Source organism: Balaenoptera musculus, chromosome 2 (genome assembly GCF_009873245.2).
Source record: "Balaenoptera musculus isolate JJ_BM4_2016_0621 chromosome 2, mBalMus1.pri.v3, whole genome shotgun sequence".
NCBI lineage: Eukaryota > Metazoa > Chordata > Mammalia > Artiodactyla > Balaenopteridae > Balaenoptera > Balaenoptera musculus.
Window position 1 is genome coordinate 145328292 of NC_045786.1, and position 23592 is coordinate 145351883.

At 39.0% G+C, this 23592-nt stretch overlaps 1 protein-coding gene across 7 annotated transcripts in view; it reads left to right on the forward strand.

Annotated features, from left to right (window-relative positions):
* The window catches only part of SIPA1L1 (signal induced proliferation associated 1 like 1), a 375846-nt gene that overhangs the window by 177868 nt on the left and 174386 nt on the right, over positions 1–23592 (forward strand). For all 7 annotated transcript variants that reach the window (XM_036842740.1, XM_036842743.1, XM_036842742.1 and 4 more), the window contains one exon: positions 4541–4602. The gene's annotated coding sequence lies outside the window, so the exon portion shown is untranslated. The remainder of the gene's footprint in view (positions 1–4540; positions 4603–23592) is intronic.

Genomic DNA, 23592 nt, shown 5'->3' on the forward strand with positions numbered 1-23592 from the left:
GTTCCAGTCCTTCTGATAAATCCATATCTTTTTTGAGCCCTCCTTACTTTGTTGTACCACAAAATGTTCTAGGTTCATCTGGTACTTTCCCTTTCCTAGCTTTGCAGCCAGACACTTCTGTAAGTAGTCCTGGTTCCCCTTATTGGAGGGTGGTGTTTAGAAGCCAGTATTTGGGTGCTACATGTGCTCATTGCTACACGGGTATCATTGCTCCTAGTCTTTGTCAGAGGACAGAGCTACACATATCTGCCTCTACCAATATCTATTATCTACTGAAATATATATTAAAAACCATGATATCTCTGATTCCAGTCTGATACCATACAGTTCATTCTGGTCTTTCCCATTCCTTTCTTTGTTTTTTCTCTAGTCTCAGAGTATATAGTCAAGATACTGGCTTCCAAAGCGGTTAGGTTAGTTCTTTTCTTCTGTACTCAGTTAAGTGTGGTTACTTATACCTTTGTAATGCAGTTCCCTTATTACTGAATGTGTTTCATTTTGAGTTACCTTCACATACTGTTTGATTTTGGTTGTTTACCTTTTTATTTTGTTTAACAGTACTATGGTTATAAATGTCAAAACTATGCAAAAAGATACATCTGGAGACCTATCACTCCCCCTCTATTCTTTGTATTCCATTCTCATTCCCCCAGTTCCCACCTGAATGGTTCCATAATGCCTGTAAGATAAAATTTGAACTTAGTATAATTGACAAGTCCCTCCATCATCTCAGTCTTAGCTTGTCATTATACATCATGTTCTGGAAGCCTCAGATTTCCTCTTATTCCTCAAGCATGACTGGCTCATTCATGCCTCCATGCCTTTGCATATTCTCTCCCTCTGCCTGGAATAATGCTCTGCTCCTCTTCTTGTCTTGCCCATCTCTAATCATTCAAAACCCATTTCAGCGCTTTCCTACTAGGTAAAGACTTCCTTTCCTCACCCATCTCTCCCCATTTGCATTTCACTCCTCCATTTAGTAATTCTCTTCTGTTAATTCATAGCTCTATAGCACTTGTAAATATCGTGTAACTTTTGTGACATTTGATTTAAATTATTGATGCATAGGCTTTTCATCTTCTTTATAACTGAGCTTCTTGAAGACAGGAACTTTGTCCTTGCATTTCTAGCATCTAGTTCAGTTTCTTGCACTTATCAGTTATACAGTGAATACAGTATAGTGAGTGGATGTCAGTTCTTTTCACTTTTTCTTTACTCTTTCTCTCTTTATTTCACCCATGATATAAGCCCATATTAATAGAATGTGATGCCCATGATCTTGTTATCTTTGACATTTTTGTATTTTCTGCTTCTCCTCATATATTTGGGCACAACCTTGGTGATTTAATGGCTTCCTGTGATCCCTGGGAAGTCACAATATCTAATTAAATTTTCAGACTCAGTATAGAGGGATGAGGTGAAACCAGGGTATAGAAATTGTTTAAAATATGCAGACCTAAAAAGTCAAGACTATATTATCTGTCTGATTTGCCTCTTCATTTGAAAAGCTGAAGCTTGCTGCCCGTTTAACCTGTTAGATTGGAAGAAATTGTTGTACTGGAAACAAAATCCCTTCAACCGTCTTTCAGGAGCACTAGTCAGCTTTTAAAACGTCATTATTATTGTCCAAAAGACAAGTTTAGTAACCTTACACATTGTGTTTCTAAGCTGCTTACTTTACTTTCTATTCTGTATAGATTATTCAGCAGATTATGTTAAAATGTAGGGGCTTATTTCCACCAGTCTCTTCATGCACCATCTGTTACTTCCCTCTCTCCCTCTGTATTGCATTCTCTTCCTGCCACTCCTGTGTGTTCTATTTAATCATAGCTCATTCTCCAAAGTCCTACCTGCTACTCAGCACAGAGGTTTAGTTGTAATGTAGACGTCACACTAAGCAAAGGGGCAGGGATGTTGTTTCTGGACCGCGCTTAGCAAGGGTACAAAGCTACAGCTACTGCATCTGGGGCTAGTGAGCTTTGAGAAATCATTCACTTATATTACTGGCCTGTTTTCTTTATTTATAAAAATTGAAAATATATCACTTTTTTATTCAACTGTTATACATATGGAGACAAATGTGTCATAAAGGAGCACTTTGATGAATTTTCCTAATTGAGTATAACCGGAAAACCACCATTCAAACCAGGAAACCCAGTATTACTAGCCTGCCAGAATTCTTCCTTCCCCCCAGGCTTTACTGCTCCCTCTAAAAGGTAACTACTATCCTGATTTACATAGTTTTACCTACTTTTGGACTTTATAAAATAGAATCATACGGTACATTCTGTCATGTGTCTGGCTTCTTTGTCTCGACATTAAGTTTGTGAGATTCATCTGTGTTGTTGAATTACTTATGGTTCATTTATGTTCATTACTGTGTAGCATGCAAACTGCCTGTTTTTGTAAATAAAGTTTTATTGGAGCACAGCCACACCCATTCATTTACATATTGTCTGTGGTTACTTTTGCACTCCAAAGGCAGAGTTGAGTAGTTGTAACAGGGCGCAGAGACCATTTGGCCTGCAGACCCTAAAATATTTACTATCTGGCCCTTTGCAGAAAAAATTGATTGACCCCCTGCTGTATAGTGTTCATTATATGAATATTCCACAATTTATTTGTTACTGAGTTTTGGCTATTGCAATTAATGCTTCGTTAAATATATGTGTCTTTAGGACCTATGTATATGCATTCCTAGAAGGTATTTCCCCAGGAGTGGAATTGCTAGGCCACAGTTTTTGTTCTGCTCTATTAGATATTGCTGAACAGTTTTCCAGTTCACACTCCCACAGCAGCAGATGAGAGTTGAATTGCTCCGCATCCTAAGACGTGGTATTGTCAGATATTTGCATTTGAGCCATTTGGATGAGTATGTAATTTTATCTCATTTGTGGTTTTTAATTTCTATTTCCATGGTAATGAATGATGTTGAACACCTTTTCATGTGCTTGTTGGCCATTTTTGATATCCTGTTTGGGTGATCTGTCTTTTTCTTATTTTGTCAGAGTTTTTTATATTCTAATGAGTCCTTTGCTGGATTTATATATTGCAAATATCATCTTCTTTTCTGAGACTTGTACTTCTATTCTTTTAATAGTGCTTTTGTTTTATTTTATTTTTATTTTTATGAACATGAAGGGGATCAGAATATGCCACCCCAAAATATGCCACTTTGGCATGAAAATTATTTTGGACTGAAGGAAGTCTAAAAACATCAGACACAGGAAGAGCTTTTTGCCCTCCCCCTTTCTTCCAGAAAGCAGGGCATAAATTTCCATTTGTAAATTTCCATTTGTAAAGCAGGGCATACATTTGGGGTGTAAGCAGGACACCCCATCTGCCATACCAGGAAGAAGAGAATGACACTTGAGTCTGTGTAACAAATCTTACTAAACAATTCTTATCCACCGTACATTTCCTAGTCACCTTCCCACAATTTATCATCCTTAGGAGCCTAACCCTCTTTTTTCCTTTGTTTGCTCACTTCTCCACTATTTATTGCCCTTTGTTAAAATGGTGTATAAGCCCCTGGATCTAACTGACACTTTAGATTTTCATTGTTCCATGGCATCTCCATGCATGTAAAAAACATTAACATCAATAAAGAAACATATGCCTTTTTCTCTTATTAATTTGTCTTCATCAGTTTAATTTGCAAGTCCCCAGGAATTGAATCCAAGAGGGTAGAGGAAAAGGTTTTTCTTCTTCTGCAGACCATAACTAATGCCAACAACATGGCTGAATCTTACATACACTGAGGAAAGTGAAGTTAGACATGGTATTTGTAGATGGATGGGCAGTGACTATCCTCAGCCTTGCCAAGGCACACCATCCCCAGGAAACACCGGGCATCCATGGTTAGAGTTTTATGTTTTCAAAGTCCTTCTGAATTAAGAGTGTGACTTGCCATATTGTTATTTGTCCTGAGGTCTGGCTAGGGACAGACCTTTTTCTTTTGAATATTAAAAGGCATTCCAGTGTCTTAGAGTCCCCAGTTCTTTGGCTGTGTTTCTTTAGCATTTCAAGGTATGCTGAATATTCCAAGATTTTATTAAATGCAGTGTCAAATATTTGAATCAAATATGTGCATTCTTTTCTGAGGACTGTTTCCTCAGATCTCTGAGTTTAGGAATTTAGAAACTGAAGCTGATTTATCTAGCTTTAAGTTGCGTTGAACTCAGTAGGTTGGATGTGTGTTGTAGGGGTTAGAGAACATGGTTTTCGAGGTCCGTTTAATAATTGCTTTTGTTTCCGTTTTATAAATAGCAGTCCAGGGCAATTTTACTTGCTTAAAATGTATTTTGTTTGTTTGTTTGGTGGTGGTCAGATCTACAAAAGATGCAGATAATTTTAACTTGAAGATAGAAGAATTTTTATACTACAGATATTTTTCTCATTTTTAATTTAAGTTCAGCTGCTTACTTTAAAAATGCTGGTTTACTTCTTTCAGGGAAAAAAACAAGACTTGTCAAAGTGATGCAACTGTTTTTAATGAAATTTCTTCTGTACTTAACTATTTTTATTCTTTTTTTTTCAGATTATACATTGTTAATGTGGATGCTATTATCTGAAGTTCTGTAGCTATGGCACAAGAATATAGTAAGTACTATACCATACTTCCTATGACCTACGTGCTTTATAAAGTGTTAATTTTCTGTCTTTAAATGTCTCATTGGAACAGTGGAGGTATAGGAACAAAGTTTTTAAAAATCTGCTTTTCTCGGGAGTTCCCTGGCAGTCCAGTGGTTAGGACTCAGCGTTTTCACTGCCGTGGACCTGGGTTCAATCCCTGGTTGGGAAACTAAGGTCCTGTAACGAGCACGGTGTGGCCAAAAAAAATCTGCTTTTCTCAAAGGAAGTAATTCATTTGGTCATCTGATTTTTGCAACTCTAGCTTTATATATATACAAATATATCACGATTATGATTTATTTAATCTTCTGATAAACACAGAATGGCTCAGGCCTTTCCCTGTAAATGCTAGTGAGTAGACATTAGGATTGAATCCATATTATGCATCTCATCTACCCCCCCCACAAGCCCCCCCCTCCATGTTATGGGGTTGAGGAGCTGACCACAGCTCCAGGGTGGGCCCTGATGAGGGACAGTCCCATCCCTGCTGTGTCCACACATGATTAACTCATCGGGGAGGAGGCATCAGCCAGTGTTGGGCATTAACTGGCCAGCGGCCTGGCTTCAAGAATGGTTCTCTAATCCTGCTGTAGGCAAGGAGACTCCAAAGTAGGTTTGCCAGGAGCTTCTGGCAGAAGTCTTCTCATACTTCAAACAGAGCTACCGGAAGAGCCTGCCTTCTGCCTCTCTTCTTCTGGATGTTGTTTTGCTCTGGTGTGAGGTCTGGTGTGGCTCCAGGCCGAGCAGGAAGTCACACAGAGTGGAGGACAGAGGAACCAGCCTTGAAGGCAGTTTCTCCTCCAGAAGTCCAAGCATGTGAGCCAGTAACATTTCCTTTTTGTTTAAGCCAGTTTGAGTTGGGAGCCAAAACAGCCTAGGTGATTCACTTCATCTCCATTTGTTTTTAGTACTCCATTAGTTCCTCCCTGGGGAATGTGGGAGCAATTGCAAAGGGAGGCAAACTCATACTGTTAAACTAATCTGACAGGGTGTGCTGCTGTTGAGGGCACCCTCTTCACTCTGAACAATTCACAGGCAGTGATTTCATATTCAAAGACATGAGAATGAAATACATTGCTTTCGGATTCTCTCTTTTCTTTCCCTGGAGGTTTTGCCTTTTTTTTTTTTTTTTTTTAAATTAATATCCCATTTTGCTTTTTTTTTTTTTTTTTTTTTAAAGAAATTCACGTTCTTTTATTTATTTATTTATGACTGTGTTGAGTCTTCGTTTCTGTGCGAGGGCCCTCTCCAGTTGCGGCAAGTGGGGACCACTCTTCATCGCGGTGCGCGGGCCTCTCACCATCGCGGCCTCTCTTGCTGCGGAGCACAGGCTCCAGACGCGCAGGCTCAGTAATTGTGGCTCACGGGCCCAGCTGCTCCGCGGCACGTGGGATCCTCCCAGACCAGGGCTCGAACCCGTGTCCCCCGCATCGGCAGGCAGACCCCCAACCACTGCGCCACCAGGGAAGCCCGGTTTTGCCTTTTAATCAACCCACTTGGACTGTGAACGCTGAAAAGGGTCTTAGACTGCTGACCTGAAAACCATCCCCTTGTATAGGTATATATGTAACAGTGTGGAGCTGTCCCTTGTGTTTTCTTAGAACAGTCTATACCGGACTTCTAATTCCTTGTTTGCTTTTGTTCTTCAAAAATTACTGTGAATACTCAAATACAGAAACTGCATAAGGGATGATATAACAGATATTTATTATGTGTCCTGCTACAACAGTCTAGACAAATAGAATGTTTACCAATTCTATGGAACAGTTAAAAACCTACGGCCATCCTCCCTCATAGCTGTGTCCTTTCTCCGCCTCTGAGGAACCTCTATCCTGGTTTTGATCTTTGTTCTTCTCATGCATTTGTTTGTGCTTTTACCACGTACGTGTAGGATGATTTTTGTATGCTTTTTCACTTCAGGTAAACGTAGATACCGTGTGTGTATTTGTTGTTTAAAATCACAAAAAAGTTGAGAAGAAATTCAGGATCACAGAAAGAAGCTATAAATGTGTTCTCAGATACTTGTCCGAAGATCTGTTATTAGGCATCTTGGTGATCCGTAATGAAATGTGTTAGATTTTCAGTGGCTGATGAGTTTAATCAACACGCTTATCTTCTGGAGTCTGGTGCTTGGTCTGCTGCTGAGTTCACACCCGCGCCTGCACTCCTGTGAAGGTTTGGCATGTGCAGGACCGACTGTGTCATCAGTGAGCTTTTCAGAGTGTGTTGGTTACTTTTTCATATAAATAGCTCCATTCATCCTGTGGTCATAATGCATGCTTTTGGCAAACTTGGGTAAAATTATGCATTCTCCTGCACTCTGACAGTTAGCCATCATACTGACGAAGTTGACTTACGTGCTTTCTAAATTTGTTTCCGCCTTGTACTGGTGGCAGCAGTTATAGAGGAGACATCCACTCCTATGAACAGATTATGAAGCATGGTACTTTGAATTGTAGTATCTCATTATTTCCTTTTGTGCCCCAGCATGAGTCTTGGAGACGATTTTGTTGCATCCTTGTCTGAAACATTTCTTAGGTCATTTAACTTGTGCATTCAAAACACCCATTATTTGCCATTTGAGGAGTCGTATCCCCTGGTTCTTGTTTGGAATGTTGCCTCCACAGACTGAATAGTCATTTCCACTCAGAGATCATTAATCCTCTCAACTTGGGAGCATAAATACCGATAAAATGTCAGAGGAAGATTTATGACAATCAGAAGAGGATTTCCATTTTTTCCCAGGGTGTTATTTTTTCGCTTAAATTTTTTTTTTTAACTTTGTTTATTTTTGGCTGCGTTGGGTCTTCGTTGCTGCACGCGGGCTTTCTCTGGTTGCGGTGAGCAGGGCTACTCTTCGTGGCGGTGCATGGGCTTCTCATTGCGGTGGCTTCTCTTGTTGCAGAGCATGGGCTCTAGGCGCGTGGGTTTCAGTAGTTGTGGTGCACGGGCTTGGTTGCTCCGCGGCATGTGGGATCTTCCTGGACCAGGGCTCGAACCCGTGTCCCCTGCCTTGGCAGATGGATTCTTAACCACTGCGCCACCAGGGAGGTCTCATCTCTTAAATGTTTAACATGTGAAAAAAAAGTAAACCCAAAAGGTTTTTTTCCCCTTAATTCATATAGATTGTATCCACACTACAGACTCAATAACATCTTTTATAGAAATCCAGTTTTAGGTTTTTGTGCATGCATTTTTCTGTTGTTAAAAAAAATGGATCCTTCTTTTAATTTTATTTAAATATAACTGTCTTTAGCTATTTTCCTTCATTGTGGGCCCAGGATCATAAATTAAAATGTTGCCAATGCTAGAAGATTATAGCCATCAGATGGAAACACCCAGTCAGTGAGGCCCCTATGAAAAGAGCTAGTAAATCTCTTCCACTGGGAGATGACCAGCCTTCAAGTGGAATGCCATTTGTATAGCAGGCCACATATAGACAAGAAATGCAAGATATTTAAGCTATAATCCTGCAATGAATTTTATTTCCATATTCTTGTTTCAAAAACTTTAGTGTTATAGTTTTTTAAGGGAAAAAGACTACTGACGTTTTTCTTTAAAAGATCAATTCAGTGAACTGATATTTTTATTTCTTGTGGAAGGATGTCTTCTTATTTATTTCCTATGTAAAGGGATCTGTAGACTTGGCTTGTTTTTATGCCTCAAAATGAAATGGTGCCCTTTGGGGGATGCTCCACTGGGCTGAGGGAACTTATAGACAGTGACTCAGATCTGTAATTAGGTCTTGCTTTCCGCACCCTTGTTGACTTGAAATCACTAGCCATAGACCGTTTAGTCTGGGGAAGCAATACATGAATCATCTAAATTGGTGCAAATTATCCAGAATGCTACTAAATGTTTTCCACTCTTTATTCTGATTGAGGGAACTAGAAAGGGAGACTTGTTCTTTGAGTTTAAAGATACTCCTGTGGGTATGTACCCATTTGTGAAAGCAAATGTCTTCCCTAGATAGAGTGAAAAGCAGTGGAACATTTGACATTTGTAAGCAATTCGGGTTTTGCGGGTCTGTTTTAGAACATTCCTCCATGCTTTTTAGCCTTTCCTTTGTGAAGGGGTAGTAGTGGTTGCCTATCTTCCAGCTCCAGTTTGGTCTCCCATCCATGTCTTTCAGGAAGGGAGGCCCAGGGGCTGTCTTGCTGCCAAGAGTCTCAGCTTAACTCCTGCAGCATGGTTGTTGGAAGTTTATATTGTGTGCGTTTTGCGTCTTCTAACTTGAACCACTCATCAGTGTCTCTCATCATTGTCTCTCATATTTAGGATGGAATTTGATATCCTTTTCTTCTCTGACTTATTGACACCTGTCAGTTACCTGGCAATGAAGTGGGTGAAAGTCTGTTTTTGGTCTTCACTGAATCATAAGTTCACTTTGTTCCAATTTATTTTAGTGCAAAACATTAAAATAATCATATTCATTCTAAAGTGGAGGACATTTGTAAGTCATTTGGGGATAAAGATAAAGTGAAGACTTTTCTTAGATAGAAAGTAAGCCTTTTAATTAGGTTTTTTGTTTTTTGGGTTTTTTTTCCTTACGGGTTTTCTCTGATGGTGCATTAGGGATCTTGCCCAGCACTTAACATCTTATTGTTTCTGCTCTAAAGAGAAAAAGACAAGCAGATTTAGCCAGTCAGTAGCCAAAAGACCAGATTTTCAACTTGTAATGTGAGTTGACTTTTTAATACGTGGATAAATCTTTGTTTTCATATTGGAATATCTGTGAGTGGACCTCTCAGGAATGCATCTTTTGACAGGAAGTAGAAGAAAGCCATAGCCCGCTGTGTAATTGTGTGTTTTGCAGGCGTGACTACTGTTTTGCGTCTGTGGGTGTATGTGCACAAGCACGTGAGTTGGGTTGTCTTTGTTGGTCTGGGTCATTGCTATTTGTTATACACTGTCATGTTCATTTTGGAAAATCAGGTGTTCAAATTGTAAAATTATGGTTAGCACATCTGCTGAATTAAGTTGAAAGATTTTAGAGTGAGTTTCTAAGAAACTGATTGATAAAGTATTTCATGTCAGTGAATACCCTTGATAAAATTCCTTATTACACAGTTAGTTAAGCTCTTTTCCCTGATATAAATCTTAGAGACCTTCATATTAGCAATTTAGGCTGTGTTTAAAAAGGGTGCCTGTTTACGAAGAACTGCCATCCTGTTTGTTGTAAGGACTTGTTTAATACCCAATTAACCTCTCACTTAATCTCTTTTTGCAACTAGGAGCCAAGAGACCATGCTTCAGTACCAAATACAAATCACCCAACCTTATGGCCCTTAGTTTGCATATTGTGTAAATAATTGGGTCATTAGCCAACACCTAAACAGATGAGTGTGAAAGGTTTATGTCTAGTGGGAATTTAACATCACTTTATGGCTTCTAGATTACATTGTGTGAATTGTTTCTTCCATGGCAGTCAATATCTCTCATCAGTGGGTGCAGTGACAGGCTAGGTCAAGAATTCCAAAGTTCTTAACGAGTGTAGAAATATCTGGAGTTTTATGCTTGATGATATCTTATCCCCTCAGTAGCAGATGCCTTCTAACTTTGTGGAAATGAAATCTCAGTTTTCTAAATGAATGCTAATCCCTGGTGAAAGCTTCCCACCCTCTTTGTTTTTTGGTTTTTTTAAAATTTTCTTCTCAAATCAATTAAATAGAATTAGTCTGATCTGTACCGGTAGGTGCCCCCTCTGTACTCTGGAAAACTCTGCTAAACAGTGTGTGAAGACAGACCAGCTGTCTCTACTTCTGTCTGAATATTTGGCCCCATCCTGAAAATTTGATGGTATACCCATTTTATTACTGCATAGTGGCCTCATTTTTTAAAAAATAAATTTATTTATTTTTGGCTGCCTTGGGTCTTCGCTGCTGCACGCGGGCTTTCTCTAGTTGTGGTGAGTGGAGTCTACTCTTCGTTGCGGTGCGCGGGCTTCTCATTGCCGTGGCTTCTCTTGTTGCAGAGCATGGGCGCTAGGTGCATGGGCTTCAGTACCTGTGGCGCGCAGGCTCAGTAGTTGTGGTGCACGGGCTTAGTTTCTCCGCAGCATGTGAGATCTTCTCGGACCAGGGCTCGCACCTGTGTCCCCTGCCTTGACAGGCGGATTCTTAACCACTGTGCCACCAGGGAAGCCCAGTGTCCTCATTTTAAAGATGGAGACATCAGTGTACATCCATTCACTCTGCAAATGCATGGAGCTTGTTGTTTATAAAGATTCAAGTCAAGGCCCAGCATTCATTGTGGCTAAAATTCTGTTCTTTTATTGTATTTTGCTAATCATTTGGAGTAATATCCATTTGGTTGTATTTTTTCGAAGTATCCAGAAAACCTCATTTAACACTGTGTTCCTCCCAAATTTAAAAAATAACTTTTCCAAAAACAATACATACCTACGAAAATGTGGAAAGTACAGCCAAACATAAAATGAAGATGAAAATGAAAAGCATCTGTGATTTTACCACCCAGAAGTAGCTGTGGTTAACATGAGCTAATAATCTGTTCTCACAGAATACAGAGCACACCATTAAAAGGGTGGTGCAGGGGGACCCACACCAATTATTAATGAAGGACTAACCTGGGTGGTGGCACCCAGAAGTTCTTAAATACCTGTATATGGAATGTGTTAAACATAATATCATCTGAACTTCAAGTATTTATATCAAGAGGTTGTTGACATTTCATCATAGGATAAAGAGGGAGCCTCTTTAAAGGGAAGCTGGGCTCTGGCCTATTCTGGTTAGCTTTTGTTTTTAACGATTTTAGGGAGAGATTTTTGGTATAGGGTATATTTCTCTATGTAGGCCTGTGGTTTTGTTTTGTTTGTTTTTAAGTGAAGGAGTCTTATAAAGTAAGCTGTTATATAGGAAGAGGAATACTATATCTTTAAAAGAAATGTCTCCGTTCCCCTGATAGAAAGATAGGAGAGAAAAGGCAAGTGACTGAAGGCTGCATTCGGTAATTCTCCAAGGGTAATTGAATTCAGGGTCCCTCCTGGACTTGTTTTTGATATGGTATATCTGTCCCCTGCCTCTTTCTGTCTGATGTACCCCTCCTCTCTGCTCCCTCCCCTGTCCCGTAACTTAAACAATGCAACATTGCAAAGCATAGGGAACTCTGCGCTGACTCACATCTCCATTATCCCACTTCATGCTTCAATTTACAGTAAGTCCGGTTATTGTCTGGTTTTCAAATCATCACACCACAAGGAAGCAACAGACATCTCCCTGGATCTGAAACTATTTGCCCTTTGTGGTGTTTTGATTGTTTCTGAGGATTTGTTTGCTGGCCTCTTTCTCTGAGGCTCAAAATAACTTGGTATGTATGCCACAACCCTCTTAGCTTCCAGAGGGCTTCTTTTAAGTGTCTGTCCATAACGGAAACATTCTCTATGAGCAGGGATGCACTTCAACCAGTTGGCCAGTAATCACCCCCAGAGTTTCTTGTCCTGAAGCCTTTGTGGTGTAAACAGAGCAAATGATGAGAGCTTTGTCCTTTGTCCTCTCTTCCAAGGAAAGAATGTAAAAGTTGTTTTAAAGGAAGTCTGAATTTTGTGGTATCACTCAGTTTTGGCCCTGTGTCCATTTAGATTTTAGCCTGGGATTCTTTGGGAAACTGCACCCCTGGAAGAAAATGAGGATTTTTAAAAGAATTGTTGTTTCAGCAGCTGTTAATGTTAGTAAGAACACAGCACTGTCTTTGAAGATTCTTCAGACAGCAACAGCATGTGGGATTTCACTTTTGCGACGTTAGTCTCTTCCACTGAGAGACTGATTTGAATTATATTGGTCAAATACCGTCCAGTTTTAAATTATTTTATAATTTTGTATTGTTGGAAAACACTCAAACTTTGATTCCTGGGTGTTATAGTGTGTTTTTAGTTTTAGGCATCAAATTAAGATCTTTGCATTTAAATGGTTGAAGAAAGCAAATTTTAATTTGTTTTCAAAATATTATCATTAATAAATAGTGATCCTATCTTTTCTGCCTGTTTTACTTATGGGTGGCTTCATGGGACTTTTAGACTTTGCATGATCGTGTTTAATATTCTGAACTGTTGTCTTTGTATTCACAGTGCTGGGGGTGTGTATCAGTTGATTTTCTTGCATAACACTCATTAGATTTATTTCAGATTTATTTCAAATTTATTTATTTTATTCTCAGACCCAATGCTAAAGTTATAAATAAAGAAACCTCCCTATTTTTTAATTTGCTACTTGGACTCTTAACATGTTATAACACTGTCTCTTTATCAGTGGGTTCCTGATTCTGTTAAGTTCACTACTCCTTCACAGAGATAGCTTGATAGGGTTTTGTTTGTTTTGTTTGTTTCAGATAAGATTCCAATGTAATCTCTTCTCCAGAAGGATTTGGATAAGTCATTTACAGTTGGTCTCCCAATCTTCATTCTCATTCCTTCAAAATGGGTTATCTTTTTACCTCTCCTTCCCCATTCCTTTTTTTTTTTTTTTTTTTTTTTGATTTGAAAGACATGGGGGGCAGCTGGTAGGAAGAGGGGGGGGAGTTTGACTTTGTTCTAAATGGAGGATGGGAATAAAATCAAGTTCAGGTAAAGAATGAAGGGGTCAACCTGATGTGGGAAGAAAGTTAGAGAGAAAAGAGTTCAGGTGAGGAATTTGTAGTCTTAAAAAGTAACCCACCGCAGAGGAATTGCTAACTCTGCCATTGCTTCTTTTTTGACCTGAAATAACACCAGGTAGCTACCATTTTCTAAGCAAGGTCTGAGGGCATCTTTAAGCAGTAGCTAATTTGTCCATGTTTTGTTTTGCTTTTCATAGTAGATGCTCAGTTAATAGAAAGTTTGATTGACTTGCTGATGTGTTAACTGCAGGGAAAAAAATAGGCTCACTCTTTTTTTAAAATAGCCATTCTAATTTCCGACCAGATGGATTCCTCCTTCATTAATTCTGTGAGTAGGCTGTGATATAAGTTGAATACCCTTTTTTTAAAATCAAATCTTCCCTAATGTTATATAGTAGGATCTCTTTTTCTCTAGGGGAGTGAGAAATGTGAGAAGTTACTTTCTCTTCATGTTTCAAAGTAAAAGGCTGTACTGTTGCCTAGTTCCCAGAGAGGTGATTTCCAACCATTCCTACACTCAGTTTTTGGGGTACATTAGTCCTCCATAAATTGGTGGGATTAAAATTATGTTCTGAAATTTTGCCATATTCTTTGAGATTCTTGGACTCCCCTAGTGGTCTTCTGAAACCACAGTTGGGAATCACTGCGTGAGGGATAATCCTTTCACCTGTTAGGTGGGGATATCATCCTTGGCAGGGAAGGCAGTCATCTGGCAGAATGGGATCTGGACTTGAGCGTTTCTTTTCTGCCTTCTCTTGTTGCTACTTCAGAGCTCTCTGTCTTCATTACTAGGGCTCTAAATTTCATTGTCAAGTTCATTTTCTTCCAAATGTTATAAAATAGAGGCAGGGTCATGATGCTTTTTGGAGTTTGTGTCTGTTTTTGGTATTTCTGGATACAAAAGGACAAAGTAGGCCCCTTCCTATACGTTTCAATGCTTGAAGAACAATCAAAGAAAAAAAAAGTCTGGTTTCTTAGTAAGTAGTTACTGTCTTTCTTTTCCAGACTCCCCTTTTTTTTGGTTGTGTTTATTGCATGTAGCTCACCACTAACTGTGGTCATGGGATGTTGCTTTCAAATCGGGCCTGCAAGATAGTTTTTTAGTTACTGTTTTTCAGCACAAGAGAAAATGCAGTTATTTTGATTTTGTGAGTATTTTCCCTCTAAGGGCAGAGGGCCACATGCTCTTTGGTGCTGGGATACTTCCTACAGTTCTGAGTGGACTTGGCCTATTTTTCCAAATGAGATAATGAATACAAAAATGCTCTCTAGTAAACTGTAAAGTGTCATAAATGGGAGAGAATGTTGTTACAGTTATTCTCTGCTTGAGTGGCCAACTATAAATATTCTCTGTTCAGTTCTTGACCTCCGTCTGAGAACCGGCTGCTTTTGACATTCCTGTTTCCAGGGAATAGCTATTTCTTGATTAGGCCAGCTTTTACCTACTTGGACCTTTTGCAGAAGAAAAAGCTTCACACATTGAACAAATGTAGCTTGTATTACGTTCAAGCTAGTGGTTGGTATTTCATAATATTTACAAAGAGAGGAGTCACTGCCCTTTATATATGGCAGTACGTTTCTATTGGCAATGACCATGAAGTTCCCGGCCCCATGAAAAATAACTGGCTCTTGGAATTACGCTTTCAGTTCTCCATCTCCCTTCCTATTCAGCGAGAGGACGCTTTCTCTGACAGATGGACTTGTAGTTTTTGTTGAGCTTTCATACAGAATACAGCTTGTGTGTGTGTGTGTGTGTGTGTGTGTGTGTGTGTGTGATTTAACTCTTCACCCTCAGGCTTTTCAATTTGTGTACATTGATGTTCTTGTGGAGAGCTATATGACCTGGACTACAGAGAGAGAACTTGCAAGGAGAATTAAAGGTGGAGGGAGACATTTCCTTCCCCTGTCTTCCAGAGTAGCTGGAAAGCGGAACTGTTGTGAAGTCCCCAGCCCCCTGTGGGTGAAGAGATGCTGCTTCTGCCGCAGATATCATCTGAGCGGGTGCCTCATCCCTGGGGCGATGCCAGGTGGCATTTGGAAGCTGGCCTAAAACTGCTTCTTCATTGGCAGCGGCTCCTCATGAGAAATGCTTTCCTGCATCTCATAGTAAACCAGTGCTGACTCTAATGGGGAGCTCTAAAAAGACCGCATCATGGAGATTTGACATTCCCTGTAGCTGGCCAGTAGTTTACCTTCACAAGCCTCTTGGAATTGTTTCAAAACACCAGTCGCTCACTGTCAGCGGCTTGCTCCACCGAGGGGAGGAGGTGAGCTGATTATTGCATGGATCCTAAGACTGCTTGATCGGAGGGACATTTCTCAGCTCACCCTGTCTGTTCTTTCCTTTCCAGTGTATATGGAACTTAAATTCTGTGAAAGACTGTAATGAAGTTGATTCCTAGAATTTACTTTCCAGAATTTTGGATTTTTGTAGAGTACAGTGTTAGCTAGGGAAGACAAAAAATTTGTGTCAGTTATCTTGGAAGTAATATCTTCGTTGAATAAGAAAAAGAAGGATACACTAGCAGTGGAAACACTTGATTTGCCCCGAGGAAAACATTTCAGCTCTTGTTAGGTCAGAATTCTCCTCCTTCAAAAGAGAGATGATACCTCTCTTATCAGTTATTTAGACATTTTAAATTGTTTGAAATTAGGGTAAGGTCATGTAGTGTTCAAAAGGGGGACTCAGATGTACAGAGAAAAGGAAGTCTAAGTTGTAGCTTCTACAGAAACCAGAACTTGTTCATGTTATGTGTAATTTTTTACCTCCACCTAATAATAATTCATACTCCATATGAGGTGAATTAGCTTCTTTATTGGGCCATTTGTTAAGTTCCACCTATTGGCAAGTAAATTAACCTAGAGAGCATGTTCTGTATTCAGAATGTTTGGCTAATGCAAGGATTCTAATGTTTATTAGTCTGTGATGTACATTTTAAGTATAAGTAAACAAAGGCCCAAATGCATAGTTGTTTGTTAAAGATAACAAAACAAGTCATTTAAAGAGCAGGGAACATATGGACTCTTGCATACTTCTTTCTTTAAAAGTTAATCCATGTTGACACAATGCATATATCATTCAAAAGAGAAATTCGAGTCTTTTGCCAGATAGTCTCTCCTTATTTTAGGCAAGTATTGTAGTGGTCACACAGCACCAACTCAAGGCTGTCCATGCAATACATTTTCCATCAGATGGCACAAAAGAAGAGACTATTGGGTTAAGGGAGAGGAAGGAGTTAAAGGCAGCTTTGTTGCAAGCCCGTGGATCCGCCATGCTGGAGGATAAACTTACTTCTCAGCACCCAACTCCTTCCTTTCCTCTGTCCTCCATGCTGAATGAGGTCCTGTGCCTTCCCACAGTTGAACTCTTCACGCAGTCTGTGGGTGCTGGGACGCTGTGGTCCCCTCTTCTTCTCCAGATGTGAATTCTCTAGTCCTGGCGTTCCCTTCTCTCCTCCACCTTCAGCTCTTTCTCTCTCCAGCAGAAATCTTTCTCACCACCTCTCAGATCTCTCACTCTCTCTTTCTTGTTTCCAGTGTAGGAGAAACAAAAAGTAGGGGAGGGAGAGATTAGTCCATCACTCTTATATACCTTAATTCTTCTAGAGTTTCGGGGATTTTATGGGGGAGGCTCATTTATAATATACATGAAATAAAACGCATAGGTCTTAAGTGTTCTAAGATTGGGCTGTTTCTAGTTATTGGCTGTTATGAATAAGGCTGCTATAAGCATTTTTATAAAGTCATTTTGTAGACATTATTTTCATACCTCTTGGATAAATACCTAGGAATAGAATTGTTGGATCATAGAGTAGATGTATGTTTGACTATATAAGAAACTGCCAAACTGTTTTTCCAAACTGGTTGTGCCATTTTATACTTGAGCAAGGAATCATGTGTGAGGGTTCCAGTTGCTTCATGTTCTTACTAGCGTTTAGTACTGTCAGCTTTGTGTGTGTGTGTTGGAAGACAGAGATATTGAGTAGTATCCTCCGAACTGAGAAGAAACTTTGAGACTGAAAAATGGAAACAGGCAGCTCCATAAAATGCAGTTATGAAGTTTATTGTAGGTAACTTACCTACAAGCAGGATTGGGCGGATGACGATCCAGAGGCATTCTCAGCTGCATATGGTGCTGCCAAAAGAGGTACAGGGGATGAAAGGGGGGGCCAAAGCTAAAAATAGGAGCTGACTACCAAGGGAGAAGAAGTCCACACCTACGGGAACCAGGGATTCCCCCCTCACCCCCGACCCCGGGGATCTCATGACCATCTGTGTCAGCAAAAGACATTCTTCAGTTTTCATATCAGATGAAGGCAAGGGTAAAGTTGATAGGGCACCTACCTGCCTTGGGTGCATTCCTTGTGAGCAGGCAAAAGCTCGGTCACACAAAGGGGAGGGTGGGTAGGACTTCGGGCCTAGGATGGAGCTGGTAAGATGGAGTCTGTGTGGTTCGGCCACACAGTTTGTTTGTTTTTTTTTAATTTTAGCTGTTCTGGTGGGGTGGGTGTGAAATAGTATCTCATTGTGATTTTAATTTGTGTTTTCCTGATGTGTAATGATTTTGCGGATCTTTTCATGTGCTTATTGGCCATTCATCTTTTTTTGCAGTATCTTCAAGTCTTGATTGTTTTTCTAAAATATTATTGAATTATCTTTTTTGAATTATAAGATTTTAAATATATATTACCTCTATATATTTAAATAACATATAAATGTGTACCCATATAGAATGTATACATACATACGTATGTATATGTGTATATATTCATATATATTTATATTTTCTGTTTGGGATTTTTTAAAAATTAAACTATAGTTGATATACAGTATTATATAAGTTTCAGGTATACAACATAATGATTCATAATTTTTAAAGATTATACTCCTTTTATGGTTATTATAAAATATTGGCTATTTTCCCTGTGTTGTATAATATATCCTTGTAGCTTATTTATTTTATACATAGTAGTTTTTACCTCTTAAGCCCCTACCTCTACCTCCCCCCTCCCCCCTTCCCTCTTCCCACTGGTAACCACTAGTTTGTTCTCTGTATCTGTGAGTCTGCTTCTTTTTTTGTTATATTTACTAGTTTGTTGTATTTTTTAGATTCCACATATAAGTGATATCATACAGTATTTGTCTTTCTCTGTCTGACTGACTTCAATCAGTATGATAATCTCTTGGTCCATCCATCCATGGTGCTGCAAATGGCATTATTTCATTCTTTTTTATGGCTGAGTAATATTCCAGTGTGTGTGTGTGTGTGTGTGTGTGTGTGTGTGTATGTATATATATATATATATATACACACATATATACACACACACCACATCTTCTTTATCCATTCATATTCATGGTTGCTTAGGTTGCTTCCATATCTTGGCAATTGTAAGTAGTGCTGCTATGAACGTTGGGGTGCATGTATCTTTTCAAATTAGTGTTTTTGGTTTTTTTTGGATATATACCCAGGAGCGGAATTGCTGGGTCATATGGTAGTTCTGTTTTTAGTTTTTTGAGAAACCTCCATACAGTTTTCCATAGTGGCTGCACCAATTTACGTTCCTACCAACAGTGTACAAGGGTTCCCACTTCTCCACATTCTTGCCAACATTTGTAACTGTGTTCTTTTTGATGATAGCCACAAAATGAGGTGATATCTCATTGTGGTTTTAATTTGTGTTTCTCTGATGACTAATGATATTTATTTAGCATCTTTTCATGTGCCTGTTGGCCATCTGCAGTTCCTCTTTGGAAAAATGGCTATTCAGGTCTTATGCCCATTTTTTTAATTGGGTTATTTGTTTTTATGATATTGGGTTGTATGAGCTGTTTATATATTTTGGATATTAACCCCTTATTGGTCATGTCATTTGCAAATATTTTCTCCCATTCAGTAGGTTGTCTTTTCATTTTGTTGATGATTTCCTTTGCTGTACAAAAGTTTTTAAGTTTAATTAGGTCCCATTTGTTTATTTTTGCTTTTATTTCCTTTGCTTTGAGAGAGAGAGAGATTTATATTCTTAATGGTGTCTCTTGATAAGGAGAAGGTTTAATTTTAAGTCCAACTTATAATTTTTCATGGTTAGTGCTTTACTATGTGTTATCCAAGAAATCCTTGCCTGTCTAATATTGGGAAGATGTTTTTCTGTATTTACTTGAAGGTGCTTTAGGGTTTTATCTTTTACATTTAGATTGATAACCTATCTTTCATTTTTTGTGTATGAAATAAGGTAATTGTCGAGGTGTGTTTTTTTTCCCCCCATCTGTATATCCATTACCATTTGTTTGCTTAAAAAGATTTTTTTCTGCTTGAACTGAGTTGGTGTCTTGGTTGAAAATCAACTGACCATACATGTATAAGTCTATTCCTGGACTGTTTTCTACTTCTCTTTGTTTTCTGTCTCATTTCCAAAGGAGTTACTCTTTTTCTTCTTCTTCATTTTGGTTCTCCTGCTTCCATGAAAATAGCTTCTTCTCTTTTACTGTTTTTTCTTCTCATTCATTTATTTTTATATCGAACATTTAATGAGCAGGTACTTTGTGACTGTGCTGGTATCTGAGACTGTACAGGTTGATAAGAGCTGATCTCTGCCCCAAAAGAACTCACTGTAAAGTGTGGAAAGTGCTTTGAAAGAATGGGATCCTCGGATTCCCTGGAAAGGATGATAAGAGCTGATCTCTGCCCCAAAAGAACTCACTGTAAAGTGTGGAAAGTGCTTTGAAAGAATGGGATCCTTGGATTCCCTGAAAAGGATGGACATCTCACCTGGTCTGGTGGTCAGAGAGAAGACCTGCTGGGGGAGATGATGATGCTGCCTCCTGTTCCCCTTCATGGGCAAAGGCCCAGGATTAGGGATTGGTTCTTTTTTATTCCTCCTCTGCATGTGCTCACACCTGTTCTCAGTTGTTTCTGTGTCATCTCTCTGGGCACAATTTCCAAATCCAGCCAGAGGAATAGTTGTCAGAATTATACTGTGGTGCTTATTGCTTTGTTCCTTATGTGGTTTTATGTAAAGAGCTCCCCTAATAGCTTGTTAGCACTGGACAGTAGTAATTTGTCTTAATCTTTAGAGGCTCTGTAGAATTTAATATGCATCAGAAACTTAAAGATATTTTTGCAAAAAGTAGCTCATTGAAAACTTCTTTGTGGGTTCATTTGTATCTTACATTTCATTACTGGATAGGTTTTAAATTTAACTTAATTATGAAAATACTTTCAGAGTATGTTACTTTTCCAGCATAATTCTTTTTGTTGAAATATTCCTGCGGAGGTCTCCTTTCCCTCCAGCTGCTGGGCAGTAGGATGGCTCTCTGGCTTGTGACTGTGGGCACAGCAGACTCTTTCTTTGGAGAACACATGTCCTTGAGCGCCCTGCCTTCAAGACTCCTACCTGGAGTTTTTCATTTCATTTTTTCACCTAAACGGTGTCTGCTTTTCTCTGTTTGTCAGAATGCCTCTAGTAAAAAGCTCTGCGTATCCTTATAAAGCCATAATGACATCACAGAACACATTTTTTAAAAGGATTAATGTATTTTCAGATCATTAAATTCTAAAGCTATAAATAATGTCTTAATGCTAATGGAATAGATATGTGAAGCATCGTTTAGTGATTTCACTGGAATGAAGGTGAAGCAATTAAATGCATTTAAAAATATATAAATTAAAATATGTATTTCTTGCTTCAGGCAATTATATGCAACTTAGTATCCATTAAATGTGTCTGTATAGCTTTACTGTGCTTAAGCATAATGTCAGAAGTCTGTAAACCCAATTATGTTATGAAGTTTGCTATCAGCATTTTTTTCATTGAATTTCTATCATTTACAAAATTTAAATTACTTTGAAAGATAAAGAAATGATCTTTTATTACCAATGGATTTTAAAATTTACATCCTTACAGAGAGGAATGTGGTGATTATAGAAGGTATTTATATAGCAGATAAAATTATTGTATATGAGTATTTTTTATATACATGATATATGATATATTTTTTTAAAATATGATATATTTTTTAAATTTTATTTATTTATTTATTTTTGGCTGTGTTGGGTCTTTGTTTCTGTGAGGGCTTTCTCTAGTTGCGGCAAGCGGGGGCCACTCTTCATCGCGGTGCGCGGGCCTCTTACTATCGTGGCCTCTCTTGTTGCGGAGCACAGGCTCCAGACGCGCAGGCTCAGTAGTTGTGGCTCATGGGCCTAGTTGCTCCGCAGCATGTGGGATCTTCCCAGACCAGGGCTCGAACCCGTGTCCCCTGCATTGGCAGACAGATTCTCAACCACTGTGCCACCAGGGAAGCCCCCAATATGATGATATTTTTTGAGTGCCCTGAAAATGTAGTTATTGACAATCAATCAACAGGAGAATCAATGTTTTAAGGGTGATTTACATTAGGATGTTTAAATTTCTAATATTGTTAGTTAAAAATAAAACAAATTTGGTATTCAGTATAAAAGTAAAATGAAAAGGCATAATGATATAATAAGACACTGCTTAAGCTGTTTGATCAGAAACCTTTGACCCTTACTCTTCTGAGGTTTTTATTATTGTTTTTATTTTTAAACTCAAGTCTGCCTTTTCTGTTTCTTTTTCTTTACATATGATTAAAAATGCTTCATGTTTATTAAACTTAGTAAGAGTTCAAAGTGATCCAGCATGTGAGTGTTTTTAAGTGCCAGAGAAGAATTTGGGAAGTCCTTTTGAAGAGTGACTATGCCCCTACAAGAGGGACCCTACAGAGGGGCCCACAATGGGGGCGGTCCATTTATCAGTAGAGTAGGGTTTACTAGGTATAATTTATTCTCATTAATTGCTTCTCTCTGAAATTCTACCGTTTCAATTATCTTATCTTTTAGACAGAGTCTTTTTTTGGTGAGAAAGCATCCTTTTTTTTTTTTTTTAATTTTTTAATGTACTTTTTGAAATACCCAAGTCTTCTTGTTCTCTCTAGCCAGGATGCTTACCGTCATAGGAATGAAGATGTCCCACAGGGGAGCCAGGTAATTCTGCTATGGCCATTCCAAGCCCTGCGACCTCTTTTGATTATTTCTCATGTTTCATTCTCTTACTTTCTCTGCCCAGATTGGCCAGATAGAGTTAGATTTTACAAGGTCTGCTGCAAACATTTGATATTTTCAATCACAAGTTGGCCAATTGGGAGGCTTCTATTTAGTTACTTGAACTAGATCACCAGACACATTGTATTACTCCCATAGTTTAAATGGGCCATCTGTTGAGTCACTCTGGTAATTGTTCCTTTTTTTGAATACCAATGTACCCAAGTTAAGTTGCAGCCAAGGGTGTTAGCAGTTTTTTCAAAGAGACTAATGCGCTGAACTGTGGGCCTCTCTCAAGTGAAACTTGCCTTTGGAGAGTTTTTATTGTCAACTTATTTCTTTCTGTGTTCCTTTTCCTCACTGTGACTTTTTGATTGTGGTAGTGGAGGGTCATGCTTCTTAAAGATACTTAGAAAGGAGGGAAGTGAGATTGGAAGTAGGGAAAAGAGGCCAAACATTTGTCAGTAGTAGTCGTGGGATTTCTTTGCAGTGCAGCTTTGGGAAAGAGAAGGGAAAGGATGGACAATAAACAAACCTATTCTGTATATTTGGGCTCTTCTGTGACTGTTGGGAAGGATCTGACATGGGGCCCTCAAAGCTGAGACTTTAAGCAAACTATCAGTAGCTTAAATAAGTCACCCAAAGCATCTGAAATGTGCGTTTTACTTTATGTTTCTATAATAATTTTCTGGCAAGATCTGGAAAGTAAGAGTCAAAAACATGGAGTCTTAAGTGTGAAAGGCTGTGTAGATGGGGAACTGTATTTATGCAGACATCTTTATATTATCTGTGAAAAAGAGAAATGCCAACTCTGTTCTAGGACCTCTTCTCTTCTCTCCCGAGGTGATGTCATCTAGTTCTGGGACTTTAAATGCCACCTGTATGCCTCTGTGATTCCCAGTTCTGTGTCTCCAGCTCAGAGTTGGTTTCACATCTGTATTTCAAACTGTGAGTCTGATAGCTCCACATAGATGTCCAATAGACACGCTCAGCAGAGAACTCTTGATTTATATCTGGGGTGATCAAGTCATTCTGCTTTCCCAGGACTTCTTTGGTTTTAACACTGAAAGTCCCACATTCTAGGAAACCTCTCAGTCCAGGACAAACCAGGATGGTTGGTCATCCTGTTTATAAACCTGCTTCTCGCCCACTCTGAATTCCTCAGGAGAATCATCCAACCAGTTGCTCAAGCTAGACATTCAAGAGTTATCCTTGATTCATCTCTTTCTAGATCCATCAGCATGTCCAGTTTCTAAACCATATGTGATCCATCAGCATGCCTTGTTGTC